The sequence below is a fragment of the Procambarus clarkii genome, chromosome 88 (assembly GCF_040958095.1).
Source record: "Procambarus clarkii isolate CNS0578487 chromosome 88, FALCON_Pclarkii_2.0, whole genome shotgun sequence".
NCBI classification, from domain to species: Eukaryota; Metazoa; Arthropoda; class Malacostraca; order Decapoda; family Cambaridae; genus Procambarus; species Procambarus clarkii.
The window spans coordinates 1,551,316-1,576,288 of NC_091237.1; positions in this window are offsets into that span (position 1 = coordinate 1,551,316).

The following is a 24,973-nucleotide window of genomic DNA, read 5'->3' on the forward strand; positions in this document are numbered from 1 at the left end:
CCTAACTAACCAACCTAACTAACCAACCAACCTAACCAACGTAAACTATCTAACCTAACCAACCAACCTAGCTAACCTAACCAACCAACCTAAGCTATCTAACCTAACCAAGCAACCTAACCAAGCAACCTAACCAAGCAACCTAACCAACCAACCTAACCAAACAACCTAACCAACCAACCTAACCAAGGCACCTAACCAACCAACCTAATCAACCAACCTAAGCTATCTAACCAACCAACCTAACTAACCAACCTTAACTAACCAACCAACCTAACTAACGTAAGCTATCTAACCTAACCAACCAACCTAACCAACCAACCTAACCTAACCAACCAACCTAACCAACGAAACCAACCTAACCAACCAACCTAAGCAACCTAAGCTACCAACCTAAGCAACCTAACCTAACCAACCTAACCAACCAACCTAACCAACCTATCTAACCTAAGCTATCTAACCTAACCAACCAACCAACCTAAGCTATCTAACCTAACCAACCAACCTAAGCTATCTAACCTAACCAACCAACCTAAGCTCTCTAATCTAACCAACCAACCTAAGCTATCTAACCTTACCAAGCAACCTAACCAACCAACAAAACCAAGCAAACTAACCAACCAACCTAACCAAAGAACCTAATCAACCAACCTAACCCAACCAACCTAACCAACCAACCTAACCAACCAACCAACCTAACTAACCAACCAACCTAACCAACCTAACCAACCTAAGCTATCTAACCTTACCAACCAACCTAACTAACCTAACCAACCAACCTAACTAACCAACCAACCTAACCAACCAACCTAACCAAGCAACCTAACCAACCAACCTAACCAACGTAAGCTATCTAACCTAACCAACCAACCTAAGCTATCTAACCTAACCAACCAACCTAAGCAAGCAACCTAACCAACCAACCTAACCAAGGAACCTAACCAACCAACCTAACCAACGTAAGCTATCTAACCTAACCAACCAACCTAACCAACGTAACCAACCTAACCAACCAACCTAAGCAACCAACCTAACCAACCTACCCTAACCAACCTAACCTAACCAACCTAACCTAACCAACCTAACCTAACCAACCAACCAACCTAACCTAACCAACCAACCTAAGCTATCTAACCTAACCAACCAACCTAAGCTATCTAACCTAACCAACCAACCTAACCTAACCTAGCCAACCAACCCAACGTAACCAACCATCCTAACCAACGTAACCAACCAACGTAACCAACGTAACCAACCAACGTAACCAATGTAACCAACGAACCTAACCAACCTAACCTAACCAACGAACCTAACCAACCAACCAACCTAATTAACCAATCAACCTAACCAGCCAACCTAAGCTGGTTGACCAACCAACCAACCTAACCAGCCTAAGCTATCCAACCAACCAACCAACCAACCAAAGCTATCTAACCTAACCAACCAACCTAACTACCCTAACCAACCAACCTAAGCTATCTAACCTAACCAAGCAACCTAACCAACCAACCTAATTAACCAACCAACCTAAGCTGGTCGACCAACCAACCAACCTAACCAGCCTAAGCTATCCAACCAACCAACCAACCAACCAACCAAAGCTAACTAACCTAACCAACCAAACTAACTACCCTAACCAACCAACCTAAGCTATCTAACCTAACCAAGCAACCTAACCAACCAACCTAACCAACCAACCTAACCTGAGCAACCTAACCTGAGCAACCTAACCTGAGCAACCTAACCTGAGCAACCTAACCTGAGCAACCTAACCTAAGCAACCTAACCTAACCAACCAACCTAACCTAACCAACCAACCTAAGCAACCTAACCTAACCAACCTAACCTAACCAACCTAACCTAACCAACCTAACCTAACCAACCTAACCTAACCTCCCTTCTTATTATCTGAGTCCATGAGTGTCCGTGTGCGTGTCCGTGTGAGTGTCCGTGTCCGTGTATCCAAGGGGTTTTGGGTCCAGGAAGCTATTTGTGTCGACCCAAATTGCCTCCCTTCTCCCCACCTGAAATCCAGGTGGATTGAAAGACCTGCCCGAGGTCAGTGGATCCAGGTATCCGTCCGTGGCCCCCCCGGACTTCAACCCTTCCCCACATTCCAAGGAGTCGGTCAATCAATCTTCGGCTATCCAGAGAATCTATCGAAACTGATGCTCCTACAGGAGGGGGCACACAGAGAAATCTGTGCCCTGTACTTGCAACCGTTCTGACAGGCTCGAACGCAGGTCTATCCGGATTAGGAACTTGTTCTATCCGACTAGGCCACGCTGGAGTTGCCTTTTGAATCAAATTTGGCACTTGTATTTATATCTCATAGCAAGGTTAGTTAGTGTCTATTTATCAACAGTTGCAATGATTGAGATGTGAAGTTGTTAATTTGTGTTGACAGTTAGAAATACCAGACAGCTTTGTTTGATAAGGTTGCAGTCCCGTGAGGCAGTTTTATGAATGAATATTGGAGAATTTAGGCTAACTGACGTGTGTGTGTGTGTGTGTGTGTGTGTGTGTGTGTACTCACCTAGTTGTACTCACCTAGTTGTGTTTGCGGGGGTTGAGCTCTGGCTCTTGGGTCCCGCCTCTCAACCGTCAATCAACAGGTATACAGATTCCTGAGCCTATTGGGCTCTATCATATCTACACTTGAAACTGTGTATGGAGTCAGCCTCCACCACATCACTTCATAATGCATTCCATTTGTCAACCACTCTGACACTAAAAAAGTTCTTTCAAATATCTCTGTGGCTCATTTGGGCACTCAGTTTCCACCTGTGTCCCCTTGTGCTAAATAGACTGTCTTTATCTACCCTATCAATTCCCTTCAGAATCTTAAATGTGGTAATCATGTCCCCCCCTAACTCTTCTGTCTTCTGTCTAGAGCCCAATAGGCTCAGGAATCTGTACACCTGTTGATTGACGGTTGAGAGGAGGGACCAAAGAGCCAGAGCTCAACCCCCGCAAACACAACTAGGTGAGTACACACACACATACACACACACACAGGAAGCAGCCCGTAGCAGCTGTCTAACTCCCAGGTACCTATTTACTGCTAGGTAACAGAGGCATTCAGGGTAAAAGAAACTCTGCCCATCGTTTCTCGCCGGCGCCCGGGATCGAACCCGTAACCACACGATCACGTGTCCAGCGTGCTGTCCACTTGGCCACCGGCTGTGTGTGTGTGCGTATGGGCGTTAATCTACGACTCTAATATGACTCACTGGCTGCTGGCGTCATCCAAAAGGCTGACTCACTTAAGGCTGAACTGGACACCGTCCATCCAAGACTTAGTAAAGACTGTCTTAGTGATCTTAAAGACCCCCTCCCCCCCGTAGGTCTAGGCTGAGGGCAACACAGCTCGTGGCAGATGCAACAGCATAAAACCATCTTAGTATAATTGTTTGCAACATTGCCATGAGTTTACCAACACTGTTTTACCCATTCACATGCATTTTTAGCCCCATTGCCATACTTTTTTTACCCAATTGCCATACTTTTTTTTACCCTATTGCCATACTTTTTTACCCTATTGCCATACTTGTTTACCCTATTGCCATACTTTTTTTACCCTATTGCCATACTTGTTTACCCTATTGCCATACTTTTTTTTACCCTATTGCCATACTTTTTTTACCCTATTGCCATACTTGTTTACCCTATTGCCATACTTTTTTTACCCTATTGCCATACTTTTTTTTACCCTATTGCCATACTTTTACCCTATTGCCATACTTTTTTTTACCCTATTGCCATACTTTTTTACCCTATTGCCATACTTTTTTACCCTATTGCCATACTTTTTTTACCCTATTGCCATACTTTTTTACCCTATTGCCATACTTTTTTACCCTATTGCCATACTTTTTTTACCCTATTGCCATACTTTTTTACCCTATTGCCATACTTTTTTTACCCTATTGCCATACTTTTTTACCCCCATTGCCATACTTTTTTACCCCCATTGCCATACTTTTTTTCCCCATTGCCATGCATAATAATCATTGCTTATAAACATATATTTGAAGGAAATTAAGACTTAATTATTGGTATCATTTGCAAGTAAAAGGTTATACAAAACAAATAATAGCGTGAAAGACAGACTGTTTTAGCGTGAAGAAACAGCTTCAGCGTCAAGAAACAAAAACAGCTTCAGCGTCAAGAAACAAAAACAGCTTCAGCGTCAAGAAACAAAAACAGCTTCAGCGTCAAGAAACAAAAACAGCTTCAGCGTGAAGAAACAAAAACAGCTTCAGCGTCAAGAAAAAAACAGCTTCAGCGTGAAGAAACAAAAACAGCTTCAGCGTCAAGAAACAAAAACAGCTTCAGCGTCAAGAAACAAAAACAGCTTCAGCGTGAAGAAACAAAAACAGCTTCAGCGTCAAGAAACAAAAACAGCTTCAGCGTCAAGAAACAAAAACAGCTTCAGCGTCAAGAAACAAAAACAGCTTCAGCGTCAAGAAACAAAAACAGCTTCAGCGTCAAGAAACAAAAACAGCTTCAGCGTGAAGAAACAAAAACAGCTTCAGCGTGAAAAAACAAAAACAGCTTCAGCGTGAAAAAACAAAAACAGCTTCAGCGTCAAGAAACAAAAACAGCTTCAGCGTCAAGAAACAAAAACAGCTTCAGCGTCAAGAAACAAAAACAGCTTCAGCGTCAAGAAACAAAAACAGCTTCAGCGTCAAGAAACAAAAACAGCTTCAGCGTGAAGAAACAAAAACAGCTTCAGCGTCAAGAAACAAAAACAGCTTCAGCGTCAAGAAACAAAAACAGCTTCAGCGTCAAGAAATAAAAACAGCTTCAGCGTGAAGAAACAAAAACAGCTTCGGCGTCAAGAAACAAAAACAGCTTCAGCGTCAAGAAACAAAAACAGCTTCAGCGTCAAGAAACAAAAACAGCTTCAGCGTCAAGAAACAAAAACAGCTTCAGCGTCAAGAAACAAAAACAGCTTCAGCGTCAAGAAACAAAAACAGCTTCAGCGTCAAGAAACAAAAACAGCTTCAGCGTCAAGAAACAAAAACAGCTTCAGCGTCAAGAAACAAAAACAGCTTCAGCGTCAAGAAACAAAAACAGCTTCAGCGTCAAGAAACAAAAACAGCTTCAGCGTGAAGAAACAAAAACAGCTTCAGCGTCAAGAATCAAAAACAGCTTCAGCGTCAAGAAACAAAAACAGCTTCAGCGTGAAGAAACAAAAACAGCTTCAGCGTCAAGAAACAAAAACAGCTATAGCGTCAAGAAACAAAAACAGCTTCAGCGTCAAGAAACAAAAACAGCTTCAGCGTCAAGAAACAAAAACAGCTTCAGCGTCAAGAAACAAAAACAGCTTCAGCGTCAAGAAACAAAAACAGCTTCAGCGTCAAGAAACAAAAACAGCTTCAGCGTCAAGAAACAAAAACAGCTTCAGCGTCAAGAAACAAAAACAGCTTCAGCGTCAAGAAACAAAAACAGCTTCAGCGTCAAGAAACAAAAACAGCTTCAGCGTCAAGAAACAAAAACAGCTTCAGCGTCAAGAAACAAAAACAGCTTCAGCGTCAAGAAACAAAAACAGCTTCAGCGTCAAGAAACAAAAACAGCTTCAGCGTCAAGAAACAAAAACAGCTTCAGCGTCAAGAAACAAAAACAGCTTCAGCGTCAAGAAACAAAAACAGCTTCAGCGTGAAGAAACAAAAACAGCTTCAGCGTCAAGAAACAAAAACAGCTTCAGCGTGAAGAAACAAAAACAGCTTCAGCGTCAAGAAACAAAAACAGCTTCAGCGTCAAGAAACAAAAACAGCTTCAGCGTCAAGAAACAAAAACAGCTTCAGCGTCAAGAAACAAAAACAGCTTCAGCGTCAAGAAACAAAAACAGCTTCAGCGTCAAGAAACAAAAACAGCTTCAGCGTCAAGAAACAAAAACAGCTTCAGCGTCAAGAAACAAAAACAGCTTCAGCGTCAAGAAACAAAAACAGCTTCAGCGTCAAGAAACAAAAACAGCTTCAGCGTCAAGAAACAAAAACAGCTTCAGCGTCAAGAAACAAAAACAGCTTCAGCGTCAAGAAACAAAAACAGCTTCAGCGTCAAGAAACAAAAACAGCTTCAGCGTCAAGAAACAAAAACAGCTTCAGCGCCAAGAAACAAAAACAGCTTCAGCGCCAAGAAACAAAAACAGCTTTAGCATGAAGGAACAAAAACAGCTTTAGCATGAAGGAACTAAAACAGCTTTAGCATGAAGGAACAAAAACAGCTTTAGCATGAAGGAACAAAAACAGCTTCAGCGCCAAGAAACAAAGACAGCTTTAACATGAAGGAACAAAAACAGCTTCAGCGTCAAGAAACAAAGACAGCTTTAACATGAAGGAACAAAAACAGCTTCAGCGACAAGAAACAAAGACAGCTATAACATGAAGGAACAAAACAGCTTCAGCGTCAAGAAACAAAAACAGCTTTAGCATGAAGGAACAAAAACAGCTTCAGCGTCAAGAAACAAAAACAGCTTTAACATGAAGGAACAAAAACAGCTTCAGCGTGAAGAGTGAAAGAGATAGAGGCCCCAAGAGACTCCACACCTTAAAATATATACAAGATAAAGTTTAAAATACAACTGTAACTCTTCCAAACCACTTTTGTTTTGGTGTAGTGGCTAAACTGTATGAACCAAACCCAGCAATATTAGAAGCATGGACACCAACACCCAAATAGAACAAGTAGCGGGAAGACATGTCAAATTGAATTATTTAACGGTTGACAATACCGTTAACCGTCATGGTTCAAAATTGAAAGGAGGTAGGGATTTAAAATTTAATTATTTAACGGTCTAAAAATACACCACAACGATAGATGTGGATATATATATATACACTAAGAAGTATAACTCCCCTTTTTTGCTGTATACTGAGAGTATACTTTAGTCCAGTATACTTGTGGTCACTACTCACCATCATCATCACTACCACACTATTCACTATCATTATCACTACCACACTACTCACCATCATCATCACTACCACACTATTCACTATCATCATCCCTACCTCACTACTCACTATCATCATCACTACCTCACTATCATAATCACTACCACACTATCATAATCACTACCACACTACTCACCATCATCATCACTACCACACTATTCACTATCATCATCACTACTCACTATCATCACTTCTCACCATCATCATCACTACCACACTATTCACCATCATCACTACTACACTACTCACTATCATCATCACTACCACACTATTCACTATCATCATAACTACAACACTACTCACCATCATCATCTTTACCTCACTACTCACCATCATCATCACTACCTGACTACTCACCATCATCATCACTACCACACCACCATCACTACCTCACTACTCACTATCATCATCACTGCCACACTATTCACTATCATCATCACTACCACACTACTCACCATCATCATCACTACCTCACTACTCACCATCATCACTACTCACTATCACTACCACACTACTCACCGAGTAGTGTGGTAGTGATGATGGTGAGTAGTGTGGTAGTGATGATGATGGTGAGTAGTGTGGTAGTGATGATGTTTAAGAGTAGTGTGGTAGTGATGATGGTGGGTAGTGATAATGGTGAGTAGTGATGATGATGATGTTAGTGAGTAGTGAGGAAATGATGATGGTGGTGAGTAGAGAAGTAGTGATGATGATGGTGAGTAGTGAGGTAGTGATGATGGTGAGTAGTGCGGTAGTGATGGTGAGTAGTGAGGTAATGATGATGATGGTGAGTAGTGAGGTTGTGATGATGTTAGTGAGTAGTGAGGAAGTGATGATGATGGTGAGTAGTGTGGTAGTGATGATGTTAGTGAGTAGTGAGGTAATGATGATGGTGAGTAGAGAGGTAGTGATGATGATGGTGAGTAGAGAGGTAGTGATGATGATGGTGAGTAGAGAGGTAGTGATGATGATGGTGAGTAGAGAGGTAGTGATGATGATGGTGAGTAGAGAGGTAGTGATGATGATAGTGAGTAGTGAGGTAATGATGATGATGGTGAGTAGTGTGGTAGTGATGATGGTGAGTAGTGTGGTAATGATGATGGTGAGTAGAGAGGTAGTGATGATGATGGTGAGTAGAGAGGTAGTGATGATGATAGTGAGTAGTGAGGTAATGATGATGATGGTGAGTAGTGTGGTAGTGATGATGGTGAGTAGTGTGGTAGTGATGGTGAGTAGTGAGGTAATGATGATGATGGTGAGTAGTGCGGTAGTGATGATGTTAGTGAGTAGTGTGGTAGTGATGGTGAGTAGTGAGGTAATGATGATTATGGTGAGTAGGGAGGTAGTGATGATGTTAGTGAGTATTGTGGTAGTGATGATGATGGTGAGTAGTGAGGTAGTGATGATGTTAGTGAGTAGTGTGGTAGTGATGATGATAGTGAGTAGTGAAGTATATATATAGGTAAGGTTAGATTAGGTTAGGTTAGGTTTAATTAGGTTAGATTAGTTTAGGCTAAGAAATAGGCTATTTTTGTTGAAATAGAAATAGGGCAGTAATTGTTGGTAGCGTGTCTTCTCTGTTCACGTAGCAGTAAATAGGTATCCAGGAGTTAGTTAGATTACCTTAGGTTAGGTTAGTTTAGGCTAGGAAATAGGCTAGGTTTGTAGAAATAGAAAAAGAAGAAGGGCTGTAATTGTAGGTAGCGTTTCCTATCACCGAATACATCTATTCACCTAACAGTAAATAGGTATCCAGGAGTTAGTTACGTTAGGTTAGGTTAGGTTAGCTTAGATTAGGTTATGTTTGTTTTGACTAGGAAATAAACTAGGTTTGCAGGTTAAGTTAGTTAGTTTAGGCTAGGTTTGTAGAAATAGAAAAAGGGCTGTAATTGTTGGTAGCCTATCTAACCTAACTAAGGAACCTAACCAACCAACCTAACCAAGCAACCTAACCAAGCAACCTAACCAACCAACCTAACCAACCAACCTAATCAACCAACCTAACCAGGCAACCTAACCAACCAACCTAACCAATGTAACCAACCAACCTAACCAACCAACCTAAGCTATCTAACCTAACCAACCAACCTATCCAACCAACCTTAGCTATCTAACCTAACCAACCAACCTATCCAACCAACCTTAGCTATCTAACCTAACCAACCAACCTAAGCAACCAACCTAAGCAACCAACCTAAGCAACCTAACCTAACCAACCTAACTTAACTAACCAACCTAACCAACCAACCAACCTAACCAACCTAACAAACCAACCTAACTAACCAACCAACCTAACCAACCAACCTAAGCTATCTAACCTAACCAACCAACCTATCCAACCAACCTTAGCTATCTAACCTAATCAACCAACCTAAGCTATCTAACCTAACCAACCAACCTAAGCTATCTAACCTAACCAAGCAACCTAACCAAGCTACCTAACCAACCAACCTAACCAAGCAACCTAACCAACAAACCTAACCAAGCAACCTAACCAACCAACCTAACCAAAGAACCTAATCAACCAACCTATCCAAGCAACCTAACGAACCAACCTAACCTAACCTAACCAACCAACCCAACCTAACCTAACCAACGTAACCAACCATCCTAACCAACGTAACCAACCAACGTAACCAACCTAACCTAACCTAACCAACCAACTAACCTAACCAACCTAACCTAACCTAATCAACCAACTAACCTAACCAACCAACCAACCTAACCAACGTAACCAACCAACCTACCCAACGTAACCAACCTAAGCAACCAACCTAAGCAACCTAACCTAACCAACCTAACCTAACCAACCTAACCTAACCAACCAACCAAACTAACCAACCAACCAACCTAACCAACCTAACAAACCAACCTAACTAACCAACCAACCTAACCAAACAACCTAAGCTATCTAACCTATCCAACCAACCTAAGCTATCTAACCTAACCAACCAACCTAAGCTATCTAACCTAACCAACCAACCTAAGCTATCTAACCTAGCCAACCAACCTAAGCTATCTAATTTAACCAACCAACCTAAGCTATCTAACCTAACCAAGCAGCCTAATCAACCAAGCAACCTAACCAACCAACCTAACCTAACCAACCTAACCTAACCTAACCAACCAAACTAACCTAACCTAACCAACCAACCAACCTAACCAACGTAACCAACGTGACCAACCAACCTAACCAACCAACCTAACCAATGTATTAACATAACCAACTTAACCTAACCAACCAACCTAACCAAACCAACCTAACCAACCAACCAACCTAACCAACCAACCTAACCAACCAACCAACCAAACCAACCAACCTAATCAACCAACCTAAGCTATCTAACCAACCAACCTAACTAACCAACCAACCTAACCAACGTAAACTATCTAACCTAACCAACCAACGTAACTAACCTAACCAACCAACCTAAGCTATCTAACCTAACCAACCAACCTAAGCTATCTAACCTAACCAACCAACCTAACCTAACCTAACCAACCAACCCAACCTAACCTAACCAACCAACCAACCAACGTAACCAACCAACCTAAGCAATCTAACCTAACCAAGCAACCTAACCAACCAACCTAACCAACCAACCTAACCAACCAACTTAAGCTATCTAACCTAACCAACCAACCTAACCAAGCAACCTAACCAACCAACCTAACCAACCAACTTAAGCTATCTAACCTAACCAACCAACCTAACCAAGCAACCTAACCAACCAACCTAACCAACCAACCTAACTAACCTAACCAACCAACTTAAGGTATCTAACCTAACCAACCAACCTAACCAACCAACTTAAGCTATCTAACCTAACCAACCAACCTAACCAACCAACTTAAGCTATCTAACCTAACCAACTAACCTAACCAACCAACCTAAGCTATCTAGCTAACCTAACCAAGCAACCTAACCAACCAACCTAACCAAGGAACCTAACGAACCAACCTAACCAACGTAAGCTATCTAACCTAACCAACCAACCTAACCAACCAACCTAAGCTATCTAGCTAACCTAACCAAGCAACCTAACCAACCAACCTAACCAACCAACTTAAGCTATCTAACCTAACCAACCAACCTAACCAACGTAACCAAACTAACCAACCAAAGCAACCAACCTAAGCAACCTAACCTAACCAACCAACCTAAGCTATCTAACCTAACCAACCAACCTAAGCTATCTAACCTACCCAACCTAACCTAACCAACCAACCTAACCTAACCAACCTAACCAACCAACCTAACCAAGCAACCTAACCTGAGCAACCTAACCTGAGCAACCTAACCTGAGCAACCTAACCAACCTAACCTCAGCAACCTAACCTGAGCAACCTAACCTGAGCAACCTAACCTGAGCAACCTAACCAACCTAACCTCAGCAACCTAACCTCAGCAACCTAACCTGAGCAACCTAACCTGAGCAACCTAACCTGAGCAACCTAACCTGAGCAACCTAACCTCAGCAACCTAACCTGAGCAACCTAACCTGAGCAACCTAACCTGAGCAACCTAACCTGAGCAACCTAACCTGAGCAACCTAACCTGAGCAACCTAACCTAACCAACCAACCAACCTAACCAACCAACCTAACCTAACCAACCAACCTAACCTAACCAACCAACCTAACCTCAGCAACCTAACGTGAGCAACCTAACCTGAGCAACCAACCTAACCTCAGCAACCTAACGTGAGCAACCTAACCTGAGCAACCTAACCATCCAACCTAACCAACCAACCTAACCAACCAACCTAACCTAACCAACCAACCTAACCTGAGCAACCTAACCTGAGCAACCTAACCTGAGCAACCAACCTAACCTAACCAACCAACCTAACCTGAGCAACCTAACCTGAGCAACCTAACCTGAGCAACCTAACCTGAGCAACCAACCTAACCTAACCAACCAACCTAACCTGAGCAACCTAACCTGAGCAACCTAACCTGAGCAACCTAACCAACCAACCTACCTAACCTAACCAACCAACCTAACCTAACCAACCAACCTAACCTGAGCAACCTAACCTGAGCAACCTAACCTGAGCAACCTAACCTGAGCAACCAACCTAACCTAACCAACCAACCTAACCTGAGCAACCTAACCTGAGCAACCTAACCTGAGCAACCTAACCTGAGCAACCTAACCAACCAACCTACCTAACCTAACCAACCAACCTAACCTAACCAACCAACCTAACCTGAGCAACCTAACCTGAGCAACCTAACCTGAGCAACCTAACCTGAGCAACCTAACCTGAGCAACCTAACCTGAGCAACCTAACCTGAGCAACCTAACCAACCAACCTAACCTAACCAACCAACCTAACCAACCAACCAACCTAACCAACCAACCAACCTAACCTAACCAACCAACCAACCTAACCAACCAACCTAACCTAACCAACCAACCAACCTAACCTAACCAACCAACCAACCTAACCAACCAACCAACCTAACCAACCAACCAACCTAACCAACCAACCAACCTAACCAACCAACCTAACCAACCAACCTAACCAACCTAATTATGTTATTATATTATTATTATTATTATATATTATATTATTATATTATTATTATTATTATTATTATTATATATTATATTATATTATTATTATTATTATTATATATTATATTATATTATTATTATTATTATTATTATATATTATATTATTATTATACAACCTTATTATATTATCAACTCCCTTCTTATTATCTGTCAGAGTCCATGAGTGTCCGTGTGCGTGTCCGTGTGAGTGTCCGTGTCCGTGTATCCAAGGGGTTTTGGGTCCAGGAAGCTATTTGTGTCGACCCAAATTGCCTCCCTTCTCCCCACCTGAAATCCAGGTGAATTGAAAGACCTGCCCGAGGTCAGTGGATCCAGGTATCCGTCCGTGGCCCCCCGGACTTCAACCCTTCCCCACATTCCAAGGAGTCGGTCAATCAATCTTCGGCTATCCAGAGAATCTATCGAAACTGATGCTCCTACAGGAGGGGGCACACAGAGAAATCTGTGCCCTGTACTTGCAACCGTTCTGACAGGCTCGAACGCAGGTCTATCCGGATTAGGAACTTGTTCTATCCGACTAGGCCACGCTGGAGTTGCCTTCTGAATCAAATTTGGCACTTGTATTTATATCTCATAGCAAGGTTAGTTAGTGTCTATTTATCAACAGTTGCAATGATTGATATGTTAAGTTGTTAATTTGTGTTGACAGTTAGAAATACCAGACAGCTTTGTTTGATAAGGTTGCAGTCCCGTGAGGCAGTGTTATGGATGAATATTGGAGAATTTAGGCTAACTGACATGTGTGTGTGTGTGTGTGTGTGTACTCACCTAGTTGTACTCACCTAGTTGTGTTTGCGGGGGTTGAGCTCTGGCTCTTTGGTCCCGCCTCTCAACCGTCAATCAACAGGTGTACAGATTCCTGAGCCTATTGGGCTCTATCATATCTACACTTGAAACTGTGTATGGAGTCAGCCTCCACCACATCACCTCCTAATGCATTCCATTTGTCAACCACTCTGACACTAAACAAGTTCTTTCAAATATCTCTGTGGCTCATTTGGGCACTCAGTTTCCACCTGTGTCCCCTGTGTCCCCTGTGTCAACCGACTGTCTCACCACTCGGCTGTTAAAGGCTTTGTCTCAGGTTAGTGTGGGTCACCCAGGTGTGGGAGGAGACACAGGTGTGGGTGTTGGTGCAGGTGTGGGAGACCATGTAGGTGTGGAGGACCACAGATACTAGGGGGGGGGGGGAAATGACGATGATGTGTGAGATGACGGGTGTGGCATGTGATATTGGTACATATGAGACTGGGTGTTTAGAAATATGTGGTTTTGGGGGGTGAGTGAGAGTGAGTGAACTGTGAGGGGGAGAGTGAGTGAACTGTGAGGGTGAGAGTGAGTGACTGTGAGAGAGGGTGAGTGAGAGTGATTGGACTGTAAGAGAGGGTGAGTGAGAGTGAATGGACTGTGAGAAGGGTGAGTGAGTGGGTGGAGGTTGGTGTGAAATGTCAGCAGGTGAGAGGGTCCACAGTAGTTTCCCCTCACCCCCTCCCCTTCCCCCTCATCCACCTACACTTTCATCCTCATCCACCTGCCTCTTCACTCCAGGACCCCCCCCCCCCCACACATCTGCCCTTTCCTCATAACTCCTCATCTGCCATCTGAGGCCAGTGGCACTCACCTCCCCCCCCCCTACATCTGAGTGCCTCACACACACTTGTATGCCGCTAGCAGGTGTGTGTGTGACGTGTGTATGAAGCCCTCATGTATGCTGCCTTCACGTCTATGCTTCCCATATGAGTATGCTGCACAGGCACATGTGCAGTCTGCGAGCCTGTGTCACCCACGCTCCTATGCCTCATGACACTCGTGAGGTACACATACACACTCATATTTGGCCAACACACTCATGCCGCCCACGTACTCATGCCGCCCATGGACTCATAGCACCGCCAAACCCATGAGTGTTCATCAATAAACACTCGGGCGTAATGGACGCATTCCAGGACATATGTACGCCCGCACATACGTACACCCTCACGTACGTACGTCCGCACATATGTACGCCCACACGTACACACTGGGAAGCATACACGAACCGCCCTCTCAGACCACCTCGGTAGTTATCTAAGTATTTGCGATGGTCCGAAAGCATATTACGGTTTCAGTGATAGCCTACTGACAAACAGGGAAATGAACCTTTGTCCTAAACAGAAATTATTCTCAAGTTATACATTTATTGTAATATAAATCCAGACGGGACACCACGAGCGAAGCTCTCGTCATGTAAGTACATTTAGGTAGTTACGCACACACACACATATATGTAAACAAAACACATAGCCTGTTATACAGGAATTGTAGGTTTATATCTACAGATGACTGGAAGGAAGAGAGACCACGTGGTTTAAGCTGTATATATGTTGTTGTTGTTGAGTTAGGGGCGACGACGATCGTGGGATCGGATGCGCCCCGGCGTACCCGTGAAGGGTGAATCGCAGAAAAGCCAGAAGAGGCGAAACGCCAAGCCAAAACGCGAAACGAGTGACGCCAAGCACTAGAAACTAATATGCCACACGGCAAAGCTACGCACAAAGGGAGAGGCAGAAGCACATAATAGAACAGGGTAAACAAACAGCCAGAAGGGCACACAGCACGTCATAGAGCAAACACACAAGAAATCAGAGCACAAACTTGCCCGGGAACTTGGCCCGCGGGAATCTTACATTGAACGCCTCCCAGAGCACCCATTGCCAAGGGTCTCGTCCATCCACCTGGGACGCCATAACATCTGGAACCGGGGCAACAAACACCTGCAAACTGGGGACCCAGATGGTAGTACTCATGAGGCGAGAAGTCGCCACTCGCCCCCACAGGAAGGGAACTTGCCCCCCACGAAAGCACTCCGGTCCGTCAGACAGCAGTAACTCGGCAATCTTCGACCAGTGACCCGGTGGCATCACAGACGCCGCCAACACGTCCCCCAGGGCCCCAACGCGCACCCGCACCACAGGGGTACCCGCGGCCCCGGGCACACCACCAGACGACAGCAGGGAACCCGGACGGCGCGCATCCTTCCGTAACGTCACCACCAGGCCACGCCCAGCACCAGAGTCCACACCATCCCTGGCAGCGGGAGCCACCACCCCCCACTGTGGAGAGTCCCCCGGCGGAGAAAGAACCGAAGGCACGTCCGAGACACAGGCACCAGCACCGGCAGGCACATGGACCTCCGCCACCACGAACCGCGGAGACATCGACGCATCCGTATCCACACTGTCAACATCTGAAGCCCCACAGTCACTGAAGTCACCAACGTCGGCCCAGGAAGAAGACGAACGCCGGGAACGTTTGGGCACCGGCCGGATATCGTCCGAGCCGGTAAGTGACCCAGAAACACGGGTACCACGAGCCGAAGGAACCGATGCCAGGACGGCAGCAGCCTCTACCACAGGGGGAACCGGGCCACACACAGCAGGAGGCTCCGCAGCCACCCCAGCACCAAGCACATCCGGGACCCGAGTCACGGACACAGGGCCAGGCGCAGCATCAGAAGACGAGGGAGAAGACAGTGACGTCACACAGGGAGCTCCAGGGAGGGCCACGGGAGCAGCTGGGACAGCGACAGGATCAGGCAGACCAACCGACGGTACCTCAAGAACCGGAGGAGGGACGGCAACAACCGGAGGAGGGACGGCAACAACCGGAGGAGGGACGGCAACAACCGGAGGAGGGACGGCAACAACCGGAGGAGGGACGGCAACAACCGGAGGAGGGACGGCAACAACCGGAGGAACGGCAGGCGCCGCCGGGGAAGCTGCAGCAGCAGACGGGACGCGCACCACCTCATCAACATCACCGGAGACTGCCGCCAGAGGGAGCGGCGGGAAATCCTCGTCGCGGAACAAGTTGACAGGAGCAGCAGGGGCCTCAGAGCACCCGGCAGCCTGATGCCCCAACAGGCCACACCGGAAACAGGTACGAGGCTGCCGGCCATAATACACCCGGACGTAGTACCCCATAAGCCGGACAGAAGAAGGTATATCCGACCGCAGGCGCATCCCCAACGTGGGAATGTTTGTACGCCTCCCAGCATACCGCCCCGAGGAGAGCGTGTTCACCCGCACGCTGACAACAGTACCAAAACCCCCGAAGTAACGCCGGAGGAGGTCATCAGGGAACTCCAGGGGCGCACCATGGACACTGACATAAGTCAGGGCACCACTGCGGTCCGAAATCGCCACAGAGCCGGCATCGTCTGGCAACGGCAACGTACGCCCCCCGTACCGACGGAGGAAGTCCCGGTACTCGTCCTCCCCCACGCCCGTAACTAGCTCCACACCGTAAACAGCTTCCACCGGGACACGAAGCATGTCACACATCACCATCTCGACGGTCGGATAACCAGCCTTACAAGTGAACTCCAGGCCCACGGAGTTCACACGCTGAACAGGAGGAAGATGGCCCCCATGTCAGGACTGCCACGTCAACGCAGCCAGGCAGGCAACAAAACTGGTAGGGCAGAGACGCCCACAACACCTGGCGACCAAAACAGCAAACAACTCCAACAGCCACGGAGGGTCGGTAAACGTCCTCACTCCACGGCTGCTAGCAGTCGACCTAAGCTGTATATATAGAACAGATCCACGAGGCTTCCTCCTCTAACAACAACAACAACAACTGCAATCCGAGCCGTTTTCGACACTATAGGCGTCTGAATCCAAACATGAGAAAATCCACATTCTCATAAGAACACTAAGATATAACCACTATTCAAGAAAGACAACATGATCCTAAAGAAAGGAATAATAACTGCACACCGCTAAATATTATCTATAAAAATTAAGAATAGCGTGTCGAAAATATAAATATTTCGTGAATCCGGTGTAGACGGCTACTTGTCTCACGAACACCGGGGAAGACGACGCTAGCCAGAGGTGTAGACGGCTACTTGTCTCACGAACATCGGGGAAGACGACGCTAGCCAGAGGTGTAGACGGCTACTTGTCTCACGAACACCGGGGGAGACGACGCTAGCCAGAGGTGTAGACGGCTACTTGTCTCACGAACACCGGGGGAGACGACGCTAGCCAGAGGTGTAGACGGCTACTTGTCTCACGAACATCGGGGGAGACGACGCTAGCCAGAGGTGTAGACGGCTACTTGTCTCACGAACACCGGGGGAGACGACGCTAGCCAGAGGTGTAGACGGCTACTTGTCTCACGAACATCGGGGGAGACGACGCTAGCCAGAGGTGTAGACGGCTACTTGTCTCACGAACACCGGGGGAGACGACGCTAGCCAGAGAGATTGTAAACATTGCCAAGCGAAGACGTCCCTTGTGCTTAAACGGAAGTTTATAAGCCAGAAACTATTAATATTAATTTTGTAACAACTGCTTGTGCCTCGTTATTGTTATTAAGGTGTAGGATTGTTTATAATAATAGAGAAGAGGAGAAGCAGTGACAACAAAAAGCATAAACGCAATGCATCAAGCCTATATTGACGCCTTTACTGTCGCCACCAGTCCGTCTCTGTTTACACCACATAAACCCTAATGTTTACACCACATAAATGCTAATGTTTACACCACATAAATGCTAATGTTTACACCACAAAATGCTAATGTTTACACCACATAAATCCTAATGTTTACACCACAAAATGCTAATGTTTACACCACATAAATCCTAATGTTTACACCACAAAATGCTAATGTTTACACCACATAAATCCTAATGTTTACACCACATAAATGCTAATGTTTACACCACATAAATCCTAATGTTTACACCACATAAATCCTAATGTTTACACCACAAAATGCTAATGTTTACACCACATAAATCCTAATGTTTACACCACATAAATCCTAATGTTTACACCACAAAATGCTAATGTTTACACCACATAAATCCTAATGTTTACACCACAAAATGCTAATGTTTACACCACAAAATGCTAATGTTTACACCACATAAATCCTAATGTTTACACCACATAAATGCTAATGTTTACACCACATAAATCCTAATGTTTACACCACATAAATCCTAATGTTTACACCACATAAATCCTAATGTTTACACCACATAAATCCTAATGTTTACACCACATAAATCCTAATGTTTACACCACATAAATCCTAATGTTTACACCACATAAATCCTGATGTTTACACCACATAAATCCTAATGTTTACACCACATAAATCCTAATGTTTACACCACATAAATCCTAATGTTTACACCACATAAATCCTAATGTTTACACCACATAAATCCTAATGTTTACACCACATAAATCCTAATGTTTACACCACATAAATCCTAATGTTTACACCACATAAATCCTAATGTTTACACCACATAAATCCTAATGTTTACACCACATAAATCCTAATGTTTACACCACATAAATCCTAATGTTTACACCACATAAATCCTAATGTTTACACCACATAAATCCTAATGTGTACACCACATAAATCCTAATGTTTACACCACATAAATCTTAAATAGTCACTGTTTAGCTTTTTGGAATCCTATTTAATTCTTACCAAAAACACTAACCCCCTAAAAAACAATGAAAGTAGTTAAGACGAGGGCTGTCGAGCCCAAAGTAATCAAAATATAAAATTTAAGCTATTTAAATTTGTGTATATCTATATATATATATATATATATATATATATATATATATATATATATATATATATATATATATATATATATATATATATATATATATATATATATATACTTAGTGATAAATAAGCTAGGCCGAAGCTTATAATAAAAGTGGCAGTACCTAATTACGGCGCACATTTGTATTATTATCAAAGAGTGCTAATGCGAGGTTACATTCCAGGCTGGTGAATGGTGTGCACATCAGCCGCTGCAACTAACCCATTATAACTCCTCTAGAAAGAAGCCTGGTACTCGACACGCCGGTCCTGGCTTCATCAACTACAACAGTTAAGACTCGACCAATTATTGTAATGTTATTTTGTAATTTTTGTATTGGTTTAATTTTTTTATGTCGAGGGTAAATACCACATTAATTTTGGTCGTTTGGGTTGACAACCAAAACTCCAGGATAATATAAATATATATATATATATATATATATATATATATATATATATATATATATATATATATATATATATATATATATATATATATATATATAACTTTAGAACACTTTCCCACCAGGAGACTGTTGCTGTTGTGTTCTAAAGTTGTATACTTGACTCTCGTGTTTAGGAGAGTTATGCCTTATATATATATATATATATATATATATATATATATATATATATATATATATATATATATATATATATATATATATATATATATATATAATATATATATATAATGTATATATATATATGTGTGTGTGTATGTGTGTATGTGTGTGTGTGTGTGTGTGTGTGTGTGTGTGTGTGTGTGTGTGTGTGTGTGTGTGTGTGTGTGTGTGTATATGTATCAACAGAAATAGCTTAGTAAACAACTCAGCAGAGACGTAATGATGACTAAGACCTCTTAAGAACAAGAGTAAACAGAGTGAGAATGGTCGAGGCAGGCATGCCACACCCAGGATAACTCAAGTGTCTAAAGCCAAGATGGTCGGCATATTACTAACTAGGCTAGTCATACTACTAACTAAGGTAGGCATTTGTTGTTACAAGTGTTGTTGTTACAGGTGATGTTGTGGTGGTGGCTGTGTTTGTTGGTACAGCTGTTGTTATTGTTGTGGCTGTGTTTGTTGGTACAGCTGTTGTGGCTGTGTTTGTTGGTACAGCTGTTGTTATTGTTGTGGCTGTGTTTGCTGGTACAGTTGCTGTTGTGGCTGTGTTTGTTGGTACAGCTGTTGTTATTGTTGTGGCTGTGTTTGCTGGTACAGTTGCTGTTGTGGCTGTGTTTGCTGGTACAGATGCTGTTGTGGCTCTGTTTGCTGGTACAGTTGCTGTTGTGGCTGGGTTTGCTGGTACAGTTGCTGTTGTGGCTGTGTTTGTTGGTACAGCTGTTGTGGCTGTGTTTGTTGGTACAGCTGTTGTTATTGTTGTGGCTGTGTTTGCTGGTACAGATGCTGTTGTGGCTGTGTTTGTTGGTACAGCTGTTGTTATTGTTGTGGCTGTGTTTGCTGGTACAGTTGCTGTTGTGACTGTGTTTGCTGGTACAGTTGCTGTTGTGACTGTGTTTGCTGGTACAGATGCTGTTGTGGCTGTGTTTGCTGGTACAGATGCTGTTGTGACTGTGTTTGCTGGTACAGATGCTGTTGTGACTGTGTTTGCTGGTACAGATGCTGTTGTGGCTGTGTTTGCTGGTACAGATGCTGTTGTGGCTGTGTTTGCTGGTACAGTTGCTGTTGTGACTGTGTTTGCTGGTACAGTTGCTGTTGTGGCTGTGTTTGCTGGTTCAGTTGCTGTTGTGGCTGTGTTTGCTGGTACAGATGCTGTTGTGGCTGTGTTTGCTGGTACAGTTGCTGTTGTGGCTGTGTTTGCTGGTACAGTTGCTGTTGTGACTGTGTTTGCTGGTACAGTTGCTGTTGTGACTGTGTTTGCTGGTACAGATGCTGTTGTGGCTGTGTTTGCTGGTACAGTTGCTGTTGTTGCTGTGTTTGCTGGTACAGTTGCTGTTGTGACTGTGTTTGCTGGTACAGTTGCTGTTGTGGCTGTGTTTGCTGGTACAGTTGCTGTTGTGACTGTGTTTGCTGGTACAGTTGCTGTTGTGGCTGTGTTTGCTGGTACAGATGCTGTTGTGACTGTGTTTGCTGGTACAGATGCTGTTGTGACTGTGTTTGATGGTACAGATGCTGGTGTGGCTGTGTTTGCTGGTACAGTTGCTGTTGTGGCTGTGTTTGCTGGTACAGATGCTGTTGTGACTGTGTTTGCTGGTACAGATGCTGTTGTGGCTGTGTTTGCTGGTACAGATGCTGTTGTGGCTGTGTTTGCTGGTACAGTTGCTGTTGTGACTGTGTTTGCTGGTACAGTTGCTGTTGTGGCTGTGTTTGCTGGTTCAGTTGCTGTTGTGGCTGTGTTTGCTGGTACAGATGCTGTTGTGGCTGTGTTTGCTGGTACAGTTGCTGTTGTGGCTGTGTTTGCTGGTACAGTTGCTGTTGTGACTGTGTTTGCTGGTACAGTTGCTCTTGTGGCTGTGTTTGCTGGTACAGTTGCTGTTGTGACTGTGTTTGCTGGTACAGATGCTGTTGTGACTGTGTTTGCTGGTACAGTTGCTGTTGTGGCTGTGTTTGCTGGTACAGTTGCTGTTGTGACTGTGTTTGCTGGTACAGATGCTGTTGTGACTGTGTTTGCTGGTACAGATGCTGTTGTGGCTGTGTTTGCTGGTACAGATGCTGTTGTGGCTGTGTTTGCTGGTACAGATGCTGTTGTGGCTGTGTTTGCTGGTACAGTTGCTGTTGTGACTGTGTTTGCTGGTACAGATGTTGTTGTGGCTGTACTTGCTGGTACAGATGCTGATGTGGCTGTACTTGCTGGTACAGATGCTGTTGTGGCTGTGTTTGCTGGTACAGATGCTGTTGTGGCTGTGTTTGCTGGTACAGTTGCTGTTGTGGCTGTGTTTGCTGGTACAGTTGCTGTTGTGACTGTGTTTGCTGGTACAGTTGCTGTTGTGGCTGTGTTTGCTGGTACAGTTGCTGTTGTGGCTGTGTTTGCTGGTACAGTTGCTGTTGTGGCTGTACTTGTTGGTACAGTTGCTGTTGTGACTGTGTTTGCTGGTACAGTTGCTGTTGTGGCTGTGCTTGCTGGTACAGTTGCTGTTGTGGCTGTGCTTGCTGGTACAGTTGCTGTTGTGGCTGTGCTTGCTGGTACAGATGCTGTTGTGACTGTGTTTGCTGGTACAATTGCTGTTTCATTGTATTGTTGGTGGTGGTGTTGACGCATCAAGTACCTGCTGCTGTCCTTGTATATGTTTTCGTGGTTGTTGTTGCTGTTGGCTATTTTGGGAGTGTTAATGTCCGCATGTGTGTGTGTACTCACCTAGTTGTGCAAAGAGCTCTGGCTCTTTGGCCCCACCTCGCAACTGTTGATCAACCGGTGTATAGATTCCTGAGCCTACTGGGCTTGATTATATTTACATTTGAAACTATGTATAGAGTCTGCCTCCACCACATCACTGCCTAACCTATCTAGGTTTTTGTGTGTGTACTTACGAATGGTTATCTAATAGCCTATTTAGGAATGGGAGTTCCAGCTGTGTTTTGCTCCGCCAACTGGTCGTGATGCACCTCTTACGTTATAATTAACATAATTGTCGTAGTTAATTTAACGTTAATTAACGCCTTACGGGATTGTCGTAGTGGCAGGATTTTTTGTTATCTCCTGGGATATTCCTTCGTGGGTCCCGAGTCTCTTGCTGGCCCACTAAGTGTTACTCATTTCAGTTTTACTCAGTCAGTGGATGAGTGTTTATGACTCACACGGTGGCCTCTGCAAGGTATGGCCCAGTGTGTGTAACAACTTCTTTAACTGCGCTGTTAAATCTCGGTTAAAATCTTATTTGGGTTGAACTCTGTACTGTGTTAGACAGTGTTCCAGTGGTCTGTTTGGGTTGTAAATTAGCCCTGTGTTAGATAATGTTCCCGTGGGTAGATATATATGGCTATTTTAAGGTTATCTGTGATTTCGGGGCTTAACGTCCCCGCGGCTCGGTCCTCGACCAGGCCTCCACCCCCAGGAAGCAGCCCGTAGCAGCTGTCTAACTCCCAGGTACCTATTTACTGCTAGGTAACAGGGGCATCAGGGTGAAAGAAACATTTTGCCCATTTGTCTTTGCCTCCACCGGGGATCGAACCCGGAGCCTCAGGACTATGAATCCAAAGCACAGTCCAACCAGCTGTCAGGCGCCCTATATATAGTAGTGGTAGTTGTGGTGGTTAAGGTTGTGGTTATAGTTGAAATGTTTGTGGTTGTAGTGGTAGTGTTTGTGGTGGTATTGGAATGGTGATGCGGTAGTTGTGGTTGTAATGGTTCTGTTGTGGTAATGTAATGGCAATGATTATCGTGAAGGGTGGTGGTGGTGGTGGTTGCGATAGGGGGTTGTGGTTGTAGTAATGGTAGTGGTTGTGGTGGTATGAAAGTGAATGTTGTTATTGTTCGAGAGAGATCTCAACAGAATAGTAAGTAGGAAGCTGATACGTCACCTAAATAACGCCACAGCGTGCTCCCATCACCGCCAACCCCCACCACCGCGAACCTCGATCTCCGCGAACCTCGATTTCCGCGAACCTCGATCTCCGGGAACCGCGATCTCCGCGAACCGCGATCTCCGCGAACCTCGATCTCCGCGAACCGCGATCTCCGCGAACCGCGATCTCCGCGAACCGCGATCTCCGCGAACCGCGATCTCCGCGAACCTAGTATCATCCATTAACATCCAGGCTGAAGCCTAACATTACCCCTCAACATCGGGGCTGAAGCCTAACATTACCCCTCAACATCGGAGCTGAAGCCTAACATTACCCCTCAACATCGGAGCTTAAGCCTAATATTACCCCTCAACATCGGAGCTTAAGCCTAATATTATCCCTCAACATCAGAGCTGAAGCCTAACATTACCCCTCAACATCGGAGCTTAAGCCTAATATTATCCCTCAACATCGGAGCTGAAGCCTAACATTACCCCTCAACATCGGAGCTGAAGCCTAACATTACCCCTCAATATCGGAGCTTAAGCCTAATATTATCCCTCAACATCGGAGCTGAAGCCTAACATTACCCCTCAACATCGGAGCTTAAGCCTAATATTATCCCTCAACATCGGAGCTGAAGCCTAACATTACCCCTCAACATCGGAGCTGAAGCCTAACATTACCCCTCAACATCGGAGCTGAAGCCTAACATTACCCCTCAACATCGGAGCTGAAGCCTAACATTACCCCTCAACATCGGAGCTGAAGCCTAATATTATCCCTCAACATCGGAGCTGAAGCCTAACATTACCCCTCAACATCGGAGCTGAAGCCTAACATTACCCCCTCAACATCGGAGCTTAAGCCTAATATTACCCCTCAACATCGGAGCTTAAGCCTAATATTATCCCTCAACATCGGAGCTGAAGCCTAACATTACCCCTCAACATCGGAGCTGAAGCCTAACATTACCCCTCAACATCGGAGCTGAAGCCTAACATTACCCCTCAACATCGGAGCTGAAGCCTAACATTACCCCTCAACATCGGAGCTGAAGCCTAATATTATCCCTCAACATCGGAGCTGAAGCCTAACATTACCCCTCAACATCGGAGCTGAAGCCTAACATTACCCCTCAACATCGGAGCTGAAGCCTAACATTACCCCTCAACATCGGAGCTGAAGCCTAACATTACCCCTCAACATCGGAGCTTAAGCCTAATATTATCCCTCAACATCGGAGCTGAAGCCTAATATTATCCCTCAACATCAGAGCTGAAGCCTAACATTTCCTCTCAACATCGGAGCTGAAGCCTAACATTACCCCTCA